Source organism: Monodelphis domestica, chromosome 5 (assembly GCF_027887165.1).
Source record: "Monodelphis domestica isolate mMonDom1 chromosome 5, mMonDom1.pri, whole genome shotgun sequence".
Lineage (NCBI taxonomy): Eukaryota > Metazoa > Chordata > Mammalia > Didelphimorphia > Didelphidae > Monodelphis > Monodelphis domestica.
Genome location: NC_077231.1, coordinates 104,321,549 through 104,328,225, shown reverse-complemented (window position 1 = coordinate 104,328,225; position 6,677 = coordinate 104,321,549). Strand labels below are relative to the sequence as shown.

At 35.8% G+C, this 6,677-nt stretch overlaps 1 protein-coding gene across 1 annotated transcript in view; it reads left to right on the top strand.

Moving 5' to 3' along the window:
- Nucleotides 1-641: 641 nt before the first annotated feature.
- Nucleotides 642-6,677, top strand: part of PRICKLE1 (prickle planar cell polarity protein 1) — a 102,620-nt gene continuing 96,584 nt past the window's right edge. The window contains exon 1 of the mRNA XM_007503144.3: nucleotides 642-949. The gene's annotated coding sequence lies outside the window, so the exon portion shown is untranslated. The remainder of the gene's footprint in view (nucleotides 950-6,677) is intronic.

The window sequence follows — 6,677 nt, the reverse complement described above, 5'->3', positions numbered from 1 at the left end:
GCCCTGCTTCTTTTTACCAGCAACCCAACTACTTGGCCCTCAGCATTCCAGACAGATTCCAGTTGTATGTTGGGGCCAAGAAGGAGGGTGGAGGAGGAATTCAGAGAAATACAACGTTTTAATTAAATCCCCTCCCACTCCTTCCCCCAGCCCAAGTCAAAGAGGGTCTGTTTGATCTTAGAAATTGAGTGTCTTTCCTCTTTCTGAGTACAATACATCAGTATAATTTATAACAGAAACTGGGAACGGTGGCTGGTGGGGGCAGGGTGGAGGCGGGAAGGAGAAGATGGCTCTGCCCTTTAAAACAAACTGGGTTTAGGTAAACTTCAAATAGTAGATACCTTTCCTCCAGCTCCGCTAATCAACAATTTAATATGGTTACCCATAGAAACAGGACCCAAGGATTATGCCCAAAGCGTTTGGGCACAATATTCCCAGATTCAGAGGTCTCATGCACGTGCGGAGAATTTGTTCCTCTTCTTGGGAATATTAAAAAAAAAAAAAAAACAATCCTTCCTCTCCTGAAAATCCAGAAATCCGGGTTTTCTCAATTCCTGGCGGCCCAGAGTTTCAGGGATTGGCTCACCAGGCCAGAGGCAGCCAATGGGCTGGGAGAATAGTCCGTGACTCGGAGCAGTGAATGAAAGCTTGTGACCATTAGTTTGGGAGTGAAGACCCTTGTATTCTGAGAGCAGGAAGGGTAGTTCATTCCTCTTTGCCTGCGAGTAGTGTTTGTAACTGTGGTGCCTACAACTTGCTGTCTCCTCCCCCTCACTGACTTCTCCGCGACACTTGTTAGAGGAGACGTAAAATAGGGACTACAGAGGAAATGAGTTATTTTCTTGGTAATCAATGACTTTGATTTTCCTCCTTCCCATCTCATTCCTTCAGTTCATCGCAATAATCGCCGCATCCAACCAAAGGACTTATTTTGCTTTGTCGACTCAAAGTAAGTGGATGCGCAGTGACACGTAATGCATTCTGAGTAGGCTGGGGGGCTGGAGAGGTATAGGGGAACTTTCGGTTAGGATTCAAGACGGCCTTGTAAGTAATATAGTGAAGTGGAGGTCGTGCCATCGAGGATGGGGCTTCCTCGAATGAAATTACGGACAGTTATCTGGAGAATTTTTGGCAGAAGACCAAAAAAAAAAAAAGTAAAACCCAGAATTTATGTGACTCGCATTAACTACATCATTTTAATTTTTTTTAATTATTTTTTTATTTATTTATTTTTATCGTGGGCAGAAAACTTAGTCTATGACCTCGGTATTTAGGGAACTTCCGTGGGTGGGGGAGGATAACAAACGTTTGGAATTACCTGTTACCTTCTGCTTGGAATATGGAAATGAGTGAAGGGAGATTTTTCTCTTAGTAGGGGCTACTTACTTAGTGTTTGCTGACTACGCTCTTTATTGGTGGCTAGGTGTACTTGGGTGTATCGTATACAGGGAGGAATTTCCTTGAGCCTAGCACCAAAAATGCTAAGAAAATGAGACAATAACAGCATAGCTAGGGCTTGATGGAGCAGAATCGTCTTAGGTTTTTATCGCTAGCTAAGAAGAAGAAACTGTTTCTCTGGTGATTATTGGCGCTGTTGTGGTATTTTGGGATAACTTAAGGATAACTTGGCTATGGGAAGTTTCAGGAACATGAAGAACATTGAAGGATGGGAAAATAATAGTTGGGGGAGGGGAAGGAAGGAAGGTGGAACATCAGTGTTACAACTTGTCCAACTGGAATTCCAAATCACTATCTAAACACACTTAATTACCAGCTCAAATGAGAATTTCTATTGGATGGGGGAACTAAGAACAAGGTAAACAACACCACAGAAATTGACCCAAGGAAGAGAGAATATTTAAAGATACTACCTATATCAAAGTATATGAGTGTTTGGTACATATGCTTTAAGTTAAATTTACAGAGAATTAAAAGAATATCCGACATAATTATGTGCAGAATAAGAAAGTCATCATGATCTATTACTTAAAATATTTTTACCTCTAGTTTTATATGTGTTTATTTTCCTTTTTCCCAACTCAATAAAAGAAAAAAATCCATCTAATGTGTTCCTTAAGGATAAGGACTGCCTTTTGCCTCTTTTTGTATTCCTGGTGCCTGGTGCATTAATAAATGTTGATTGATTGATTGCAGGTAGGCTTAAGATATAGACGAGTGTTTGCTGCTAAATGTTTGTCTTACTGAAGCACCAGATGCGTGAACTCAACTGCTGCCTGTCACTTGGGTGACAACTGGTCTTTTTCACTAAGGTTTTACTTTTTTCCGTTATCTTCAGTTGTGTCAATATTTCAGCTCTCTTCTATTATCAAGAATATATTCCTAGCCTCTTGGGAGACAGCAACTTTGGTCTGCTCTCCCCGGTAACATGTGTGTTTTTAGATTGGAGCAGGGAGATCCTGTGTCAATTAAGTAGAATCATCTAGAATTAAGTTTCTACCTAATATAAAGATTCTACAGACATTGAGACAACTCTGAAAAGGATGTTACATTTGTCAAACCTTTTTCTCTTAAACAATATTTACTCTCACCAGGGAGTTTTAAATGTAAACAACAGCCATTTCTTTTATAGTCTTGTTGTATCCAAATCAGTGTGCCTTAAATGTGATTTCATCTTGGGTGATTAGCTCTGGTCTTAGACCGGAATCTGCCTTTGTACCGCAGCTAGGGGTTGTAGAAAGTAAAATAAAGCATTCTATCCATACCAAAGTGTTTTTAAATGCCTGCAACTGGAGAGTCAGGAAACAAAGAAGGGGATATTTTACAAACTCTCAGAAATGTTTATACAATGGATTTAAAGGCTAACTGAATACTTTGCATATTAAAACTAAAAGGTGTCAAAAATAAATGCACATTATCCACACTTAGAGAGTTCACATTCTTGTTGGCTATGGGAGGAGGAGTGAAAGGAGGGGAGGAAAAGAACATGAATCATGGAATCATGGAAAAATACTCTAAATTAATTAAATAAATAAACTTTTAAAATTTTTTCAAAAAAAGTTTACATTTTTCCTGAGGAAATTGAAAACTGCACCGCTTAGCCATTTTTTTTTTTGCTATAGATTGATGTAACTCAGTGAAGCTGGTAACTTTTTCTCCCTTACAAAAATTTGGTTCCAATCAGTAATTTATCACTAAATAACTATTGATTAATACATTTTGAAAATTAAAATGTTGTTACTTTATTAATGTGAAAGATTCAGACAATTCAGCCAGCAAACCAAAGCTACTAAAGGAGTATATCCTTTTTTTTTTTTTAACTACCAAGAGTCCATTATACAGTAGCTCCTGTTTTCTGTATAATAAAGGGTTGCTTGAGACACCTGAATAAAATTTAATATCAGCTGAGGGTAGAGAAAACCAAAAATCTTTACAAGATTAATAGCCAAACTATTAAGATTGGAGTCAGATGTATGTGAAAGCAATTGAGCACCCCCCATATCCTGATCTATGATAATTCTGAAAAGGGCAAAATAAAAATAAGCATTTTTTTTTACAGTTTTGTTTAATTAAGGTTTTTTTTTAATAGGCAAGTGAAAACTTTAGAAGAATGTAACAATTCTTCTGACTTTGACTAAGACTATAAGAACTGGAGGTCTAAATACAAAGTATTGTGTATCAGGAATGACTTCATCTAGAAGGACAAAGATTTTATTGATTCATTTTCCAGGGATCTAGTGACTCTTTTGGGTACCTCAAATATGAATACTTCATATTTATTGGGATAACACTGAGCTTACTGAAAAATTTATCTTCACTAGTAAACTAGTTAATTTAGGTCATTTCCTGGATAAACTTATGCAGATTATATTTTTTAAAAATAAAATTAATTTTGATGCTCATTCCAAGGGGTGACTATATTATAGACCTCTTCTAATTTGGAGAAATGAGTATTTTTTTCACCTCAGATCAAACAGAGATAGGAATTTTTTACCCCCTTTTCAATCTGAAACTATTCAGGCTGCTTAAAATATACCTTCAAATTATTTCCAAAGGTGGGTACTAAGGAAGTTTTAGTTTTTAATGTTTTGTTTTGCTTTTTAATCTTTCTTCCTTTGTAGTTATGAGATTAATTTGTTAAAGAAGTACAGAGTTGCAAGGGTGGAACCACTTTCAGAGCCACTTGTTCCTCTTCACAGAACCCTCTTTTCCTTAGAAAGTTAATGTGAGTGATGGGACTGGACTAGGAAAGGTGGTGTTCCAGACACTGGCACTTGCTGCTGTTTTGGGATGCCTCAGTAGTCTCTGTAGGAAGTGATTCTTGGGCTGACTGCTATGCGCTAAATCAAGATAGCTTCTTTGAGTCAAGCAATAATTTTGTGCCTTGACTTCCCTAATTTCTAGACTCACAGAAGTACAGCTGGTCATCTTACCTAGTAATGGTATCTATTTGTTTTCAGTGTATTTCAGAAGTATGAAGTTGAATAACCTTATGTGTGTTAGTGAATTAATATTTTGGGGCTGTTGCAAAGATCGGGTCTGAAAAAAGATAATCAAATACTAGTTAGATTTCTTCTTTTTTTTCTATCTCACAAAAGAAACATGGTGGGAAGAAATGTGTTTTACATGTTATAGCTCACTGATGTCGTGACAATTCTGGCACAGATACCATAACAGAATAATCAGATCACTTTACTGTTTGCCAAAGTGATACAGTTTTCCCAGGAACAGTTCCTTAAGTGCTGGTCTACTCTCAAAGAGTTTTTCCAGTTCTGGAGAGAAGAGGGACCTCTCAAAGGGTACATAATAATTCATAGTGTGTCTTCACATTATGCTCATGACTAAATACATTAAAGTTACCTTATCTTTTTTGGCAGTTCTAGAAACACAGAATGATTGCCCAGGATAAACTGATTTGGTAGGATTTACAAAATACATTTGTTTTTTAACAATTATTTTTTATTCCAAATTTTATGCAACCAAATAAAACAAGCATTTCCATATACAAAGAAAAAGAGGACTGTACATAAATGAAATCACAGATCTCTTATAGCTTCCTTTTCTGCATGTTTACATCATAAAACCCATCCACAAGTGTCCCAATCCTTCCCTACTCTCCCCAAATCATAAAAGATATTGTCTGGGAGACTAAGCTATTCATATAATTTGTCTTTCATCTTTTAACCTTTCAATTTATTCTCTGGAGGTAACATTCACAATTTATTTTTCCAGTATTAACTCTGTAGCTGTATATAATGTTTTCTTGGTTCTATTCATTTCACTGTTCATTATATTATGAAGTTCTAAGTTTTTGAAACATTAGCTTGCCCATCGTTTCTTATGGAGCAGTAGTATTCCTTCACAATCATATACCACAATTTGTTTAGCCATTCTCTTATTGATGGGGTATCTCTTAAATTTCCAATTCTTTTCTACCACAAAGACAGCTGTTATAAATGTTATAAAATACATTTTTAATCAATTAAAATGTCAGGGAGGCATATGCATGAGCCAATATAAACTTTTTAATGCTCATAACTGTAAATTAGTAAGCAGCTGTTATTTTTCTTACCATCATTACCATTTGTGTTGGAGTGTGTTTTTAAGGTCTCTTAGATTAATCTTAAATATACCTAAAAAAACACCTAGTTTTATTTTTCTCACTTGAAAATTTGTGGTAAACCCTTGATAGACTTGCCTTTTATTTCCAGTGACTGAACACATGCCCCAAAATGTTAGACTTATGTTTTTTTTCCTTAATGTTCTTTTCAGTTTTTCAGGTACTGGTTATGTATTTTCTAAAATATGTATCCAAATTGTTAGTTTTAATAACCCAGAACTTTTGTTGTCCTGCTTTGTGGGCTTCTTCTCTGAAATGATCTGTCAATAATCCGTTGAAAATATTAACAGTCTGACTCTACTGCCCTTTTTAATCTGAGGCACAGATCCATAGCTTGCAATTATGGTCTTTGAATTTAGTAACAATTCTTTTTGAAATGTTTCCAATTACACACAATTTTGGCAGCATGTAGCAGTGGCATGCCAAAAAGCAATTCCAAGTGTGTTCCAAAAATCAGACTGGGATTGCTTTTAATTTAAATAGAGGCTATTTGGTTTCCTGTAATGTTTTTATAATCATCTTTTTTGTTTGTTTCTGATTTTAAATCCAGTGTAAAGTAACCAGCACTTAACATGATCTACTGGGATCTAGCTTTTTACTAGGGCCATTTCCATAGTAAGTACAGCAGAAGCGAAGTTTTTCATAAAGTAAATTTAAAGAAACATTATGAAGCTTTGGGATTGTCCCCCAAAAGAAAAGGGGCAAAGGCTATCTGATGATTTATTATAAATCTGTAATGTTTTAAAGAAACTCCACTACTTTACCGCACCTCAAATTTCCCCCTAGGAATTTATCACTAGTTATCTTTTCTTTCAAAGTTTAATAGAACTTGTGCTGCTTTTCCTTGGTTTCCTCTCTATCTCTGTTAAGATTTGTGAATAATACATTCTTAAAGGTGTAAACAATCTGTGACTACATTCTTACATTTTAACTATTTAAGCACATGGGGGAGGGCAACTGTTTCCCCTCACATAAAGATGTTTCCAGTGGACAGAAACATAGTCAAAACACTGACACTATTTGGGAACTTTGATCATTTAAAGTGTTTAGTAGCCACTAAGAATCTTGGGCCTATTAAATCTTATTTTCTTAAAAAATA